At 39.6% G+C, this 5,845-nt stretch overlaps 1 long non-coding RNA gene across 1 annotated transcript; it reads left to right on the top strand.

Moving 5' to 3' along the window:
• The first annotated feature begins 2,283 nt into the window (after positions 1-2,283).
• LOC140724899 (uncharacterized) lies at positions 2,284-4,542 on the top strand. The gene is made up of 2 exons (XR_012098215.1): positions 2,284-2,449; positions 2,706-4,542. It is a non-coding gene; the product is annotated as an uncharacterized lncRNA (long non-coding RNA).
• Positions 4,543-5,845: the final 1,303 nt, after the last annotated feature.

Genomic DNA, 5,845 nt, shown 5'->3' on the forward strand with positions numbered 1-5,845 from the left:
CCTGGCTCATGGGCCTCCGATTTCCTCCTCTTGAAGTCAATAACCATCTCCTTGGTCCTGCTGATATTGAGTGAGAGGTTGCTGTTGAGCTACCACTCAGCCAGATTTTCAATCTCCCTCCTATATGCTGATTCCTCACCACCTTTAATTCAGCCAATGACAGTGGTCTCATCAGTAAACTTAAATATGCCATTGGAGCTGTGCTTAGCCTCACAGTCATAAGTAAAACGAGGGAAGAGCAGGGGGCGAAGCACACAGTTTTGTGATGCACCTGTGCTGATGGCGACTGTGGAGGAGATGTTGCTAAACTGAACCGACTGGGGTCTGCAGGTGAGGAAATCGATAGTTTTGAGAAGGTGATGGAATTGAAAGCTGATGTATTAAGAGCATTCTGGTGTATGCATGTTTGCTGCCCATTTATTCCAGGTTTGAGTGAAGAGCCAATGAAATGACAACGGCTGTGGACTGGTTGTGCCCATAGGCGGATTAGAACAGATCCAAGTCCTCCAGGAGATGATGTGCTTCATCACCAACCTCTCAAAACACTTTATCACAGCGGATGTAGGTGCTACTGGACGATAGTCACTAAGGCAGGTTACCATGTTCTTCTTATGCACCAGTATAGTTGAAGCTGGCTTGAAGCAGGTGGGAACCTCAAACTGCTGAAGTGAATGGTTAAAGATGTCGGTGAACACTCCAGCCAGTTCATCAGCGCATTCTTTAGGCTAGGTACCCCATCTGGGCCGGATACTTTCCATGGTTTCAGCCTCTTGAAGGATGCTCACACTTTGGCCGCAGAGCCTGAAATCACAGAACCGTCGGAGCTGTGGGAGTTCGTGAAGGTTCCTCCATGTGTTGACAGTCAAAGCGAGCGTAAGAGACACTGAGCTCATGTGGGTGCAAAGCCTTGTTGTCTCCTATGTCTGCTGGTTTCACTTTGTAAGTGGGAGTAGCATTCAAGCACTGCCACAGTTGTCGAGCATCTTTCAGTGATTCAAGTTTGGTCTGAAATTGCCACTTTGCTCGTGAGGTGGTTTTCTGGAGATCGTACCTGGACCTCGTATTTTACTTGGTTGCCAGACCTGAACGCCACTGATTGTGGATCCCATGGTTCATACAAGGCTTTTGGTTAAGGAAGACTGATTGATTTCGTAGGGACACACTTGGCTACAACTGTTTTAATAATGTCTGTGACAACAGTGGTGTATTCATTCAGATCCTCTGCGTCCTTGAACGTGGCTGAGTCTACCAACTCGAAGCAATCCCATAGCTACTCTTCTGCCTCCCACGACCACTTCTCTGTTTTCCTAGTCTCAGGAGTTGCAATATACTGAACAAGTCTAAAGTTTAACAGTAGTAGAGATATTGTTGGAAGTGAAATCTATAGTTGAAATAAACAAGATAATTTTCAATTATTTTCTGAATTATGATCATAAAGTATTTGACTTCCATCTAGGCTGTACTGATTAAAATAATAATACACCTTTATTAAAATGGCAACCTTCTTTGTCACAATTATTAAGTGAAAAAGGGGAAATTTATACCATAACATCTGTGATTATATTCAGATGGAAACATAGTTCATGACATTCTTTTAAAGACTGGGCATTCAGATACAATGAAACTACGTTGCATGCTGAATCACATCTCCCCAGCTTTGCCACGGAGTTAACAAAATCGCATTTTCTTGTTTTGATATTCGGCGCGTTGACAGACCGCCCAGTGTTGAACCGCTGCCACAGAATGGAGTTCCTTTGGGGACAGCGTTGCTGCAATTCAAGTTGAATCGTGATGAATGTGGTATTTATTGCTCAAAGAAAAAGAGTGGAGCTGGTTTTAACCGCTACAATCCTGACTAAACCGAAGAAAATCATTTCAATTATAAGGTCCGAAACACACCCACACACTCTCTCTCTCTTTTCTAAATCACTGGTATGTACTTAAAGAACTGAACAGCTGTATTTCAGACCAGTATTGAGGTAAATTCCAAATACAGTATTTGAGAATCTACTCCCAAAGAACACAATACTTTAAAATTTGAAATTCTTACGAACTGTTAAAACAAATACACAACGAACGAAAGATCATGACAAAACTTTTTCCCCAGACTCAGTTTTAGCTCATGTATCCTAAAATTGTCACTCAATTACACCATTTTGAACTCTCCTTCCTGAAGTAAATAAAACAAAAAAGTACTAATTTAACTAAACGTGCCATTACCGCTACCATTTGCACTTCATCCGGGTTATTTCTCAGAAGTCCATCTGACTCCGAATACAATTTTAGAGTACGTTTCCTTATTAGGGTGCGTTTCCAAGAAAATTCCATTCGAAATCTCTGTATCTGCCGAGATACTTGACTGTTCCTCCACCACGGACTGGAACTCGAAACGCTTAACCTAACGGAAACCCGAACTCCCGGGAAACCTGTTCCGGTGAATTCTGAATTGGTGAGTTTAGTATATATATTTAGGCTGACATGTTTCGAAGGTACTGTACAAATTTCCAACAAAGCAGTAAAATCAGCGTGCTTGGATAAAAGGAAATGCAAAGCTTACCGAATATGAGAAGTATTTGCATTTACTTTGCTTTCTAGGAAAATAGATGGGTAAGCGCTCAGTATCTTAAATTAATCCAAAATGCTTCGAGTGTTGTGCATCGTACATCGTTGATATAGAACTTATACATTTATTTATTTTTTACCAGAAGAACGTTCTGGTAAAAACCAGTGGACGTTCCCGGAGGTGAAAATAATTGACAAAAAGTTGGTGTTCTTGACGAAGCAACTTCATTCAGTGGACAGACGGCGGATTGTTTGGACTATTCTGATGCTACAGTAACAGTTCGTCTTCCTTTTTCACTTTGTGCGATTTAACTAACTCTATAAATGGTTTAAAATCTTGGATAGATTCACAATTTCTCCTTAAATTGAAATGTGTTTCTTTATCAGCATTCTTTAAAATGTTAATGAGTGAGACATTATCAAAGGAAGGATTCTACAATATGGTCCAGACTTGTTGGATATAATGGTGGCTCCACTGGACTGAACTGGGGCAGCACATATTATTGCTGAATTTAACTAGCCATTTGATTGGGGTAAAGCTGAACCTGTAGGTTATCATTCCTGATATGACTTCTGTGCCTGGCCCTGACCCAGACTGGGAGGGGAAAAGCTAACCAAGATTCCAGGGCAGCACAATGCAGAACCCCATAAAATTGATGAATCTGTGTAACAATGCTACTAATATAATAACAGATTATTTAAAAAATCAGAAGAATTGTATGATTATATGATGTGTGACAAATTATAGTGAATTAACATGCTTTGGTGCAAACTTTGTACTGACTTGTAATCTTGCCTGGCTTTCAACTATTAATTAACTGGAAATCCAATTTATGTGTAAATAGTTCTAAACTTGTTTATGAAAACAGCTCACCACAGAGCTGCTGTGCCTCCCCCACCCCCATCTCTACAGGTTGATTAGACCTGCTTATAGTTTCTCTACAAAATTGTTCCTAGTCTGCTTTCCTTTTCTAACTTCTCTTTTCATAATTAAAAGAACCATGCTTTTGACAATTGATTTATGCAAACCCTCTCTTGTAAAATTAGTCAGCTCCATCATGGGTACTAACCTCTGTAGTATCCAAGGCATCTTCAAAGAATGGTGCCTCAGAGAGGCGTTGTCTATTACTAGGGACCCCCTTTACCCAGGGCATGCCCTCTTCTCATTGTTACCATCAGGAAGCCTGAAGTCACACACCCAGCAATTCAGGAACAGCTTCTTCCCCTCTGCCTTCTGATTTTTTAAAAATGGAGATTGAACCCATGAACACTATCTCACTTTAAAAAAATTATTTCTGGTTTTGCACTACTATATTTAATTCAACTATTTAATATATACTTGCTGTAATTCATTTTTAAATTTGTCTATATTTTATCATATATTGCATTGTACTGCTGCTGCTAAGTTAACAAATTTCATGACATATGCTGGTGATATTAAACTTGATTCTGAATCTTTGTTACTGTCCCCTTTATTCAGTGAATTCATTACACACTATTAATTTTCACTGAAGGGTTGTCATGGTGGAGAAGGTAGACAAAACTGCCCAACGCATCAACGGCACTAGTTTACCCACCATCAAGGACATGTATACAGAAAGGCGCCAGAATAGGGCCAGTAACATTTTAAAGGATCCCACTGACCCACCCTGCTCATGGACTGTTCCTACCCCCCCATCAGCGATGAAGTCCATACCAGGACCACCAGACCCAAAAGCAGTTACTTTCTCCAATCAGTAAGGCTGATTAACACCTCCATCCACTAACCCACCCTCCACACCTCCCACCACTACAACTTTATCACCTTGTATACACTCCTGTGTCTAGCAAAACTTTATAGACAAACAATCTACGTATACAAGTTATGTATTTATATTTAATTGTGTTTTTTGTGCTGTAGCAGTTTTGGATTAAGAATTATTTCATTCTCTTTTACACTTGTGTACTGGAAATTACATTAAACAATCTTGAATTTCTGAACTTGCTTGGAGATGTTGTTCCAACTCAAAGGATAGTCTGTAAGCAGTCAGACTGTGGATAAAACAGACAACATATATTTCTAGGGTTAACCTTGCTTGAGAAATTAACTTGTTTTCTTTCTTCAATTTGTAGCATTCCAGCTCTCTGCAACTCAAGTGATGTGAATGTCATCAATTTTTAAAAGTTGTTTTGAACAAGTCCCTATTTCACATATAGTAAGTTGATGTTTGTAAAACACATTTTCCTGAAGGTGTGGCCCATTAATCAACCCATGTTATTTTTTAAAAATTATGACTGCTTGTGATAGGACAAATCTCAGAGTTGTATTTTGTATACGCACTTTGATAATAAATGTACGTTGACCGTATAGGAAAAACATACAATAATTCTGTCGGTTAAATGTTGTATTCTAAGAGCTACTAATAGATGCTTAATAAAAGAAACTCTTAACAAGTATCAAATTGGTTATTACATCCAGAATTAGAATTAGTTTTATTATCACCGACTTGTAAAACATGACATTTGTTGTTTTGTTTCAGCAGTATACTGCAAAGACAAAAAATTGCTATAAATGACAGAAATAAATAAATAGTGCCCCCCCCCCCAAAACAGGAATAATGAGATAGGGTTCATGGTCCATTCGGAAATGCAGAGGCAAGAAACAGTTTCTGAGTTAATCAGTATGGGCCTTCAAGCTCCTGTACCTTCTTCTTGATGGTCATAATGGGATGACGTCTCGGATGGTGAGGGTTCTTAGTGTTAGATGAGGACTGGTGTGTGTTCTCTCGACTTCCCCTTCCTGAGGTTCACTATCAATCTCTGGAGGCTGCAATAGATATTCAACTGATTAGGGGACAAGCCAGTCACTGGAATGAAATGGAGTGTTATTCCAGCTCTTTCCAGCTGGAGAGTGATGTGAACGTCATCAATTCATGCTGAAGAGTACTTCAGCACAATACATCCAGGGTTTAACTGCCTGAATTCAGTCTAGTGGAGTACAAGGTTGTTGTCGTGACATCACTCAACCTGCATGTCTCCTTGTTGCCATCTGAGATTCTACCAACAACAGCAGTATCATTGGTAAATTTATAGATGGCATATGAGCTGTGGTTAATCACTCAGTCATGAATGTAGAGAGAATAGAACAGTGGGCTGAGGTTCACTTGTGTTGATTGTCACTGAGGAGGAGATCAAAATCAGTTTTATTATCACCAGCATGTGTCCTGAAATTTGTTAACTTAGCAGCAGCAGTTGAATGCAATACATCATATAGAAGAAAAAAAATCACAGATAATGTTTATCA

The sequence above is a fragment of the Hemitrygon akajei genome, chromosome 3, assembly GCF_048418815.1.
Source record: "Hemitrygon akajei chromosome 3, sHemAka1.3, whole genome shotgun sequence".
Taxonomy (NCBI): domain Eukaryota; kingdom Metazoa; phylum Chordata; class Chondrichthyes; order Myliobatiformes; family Dasyatidae; genus Hemitrygon; species Hemitrygon akajei.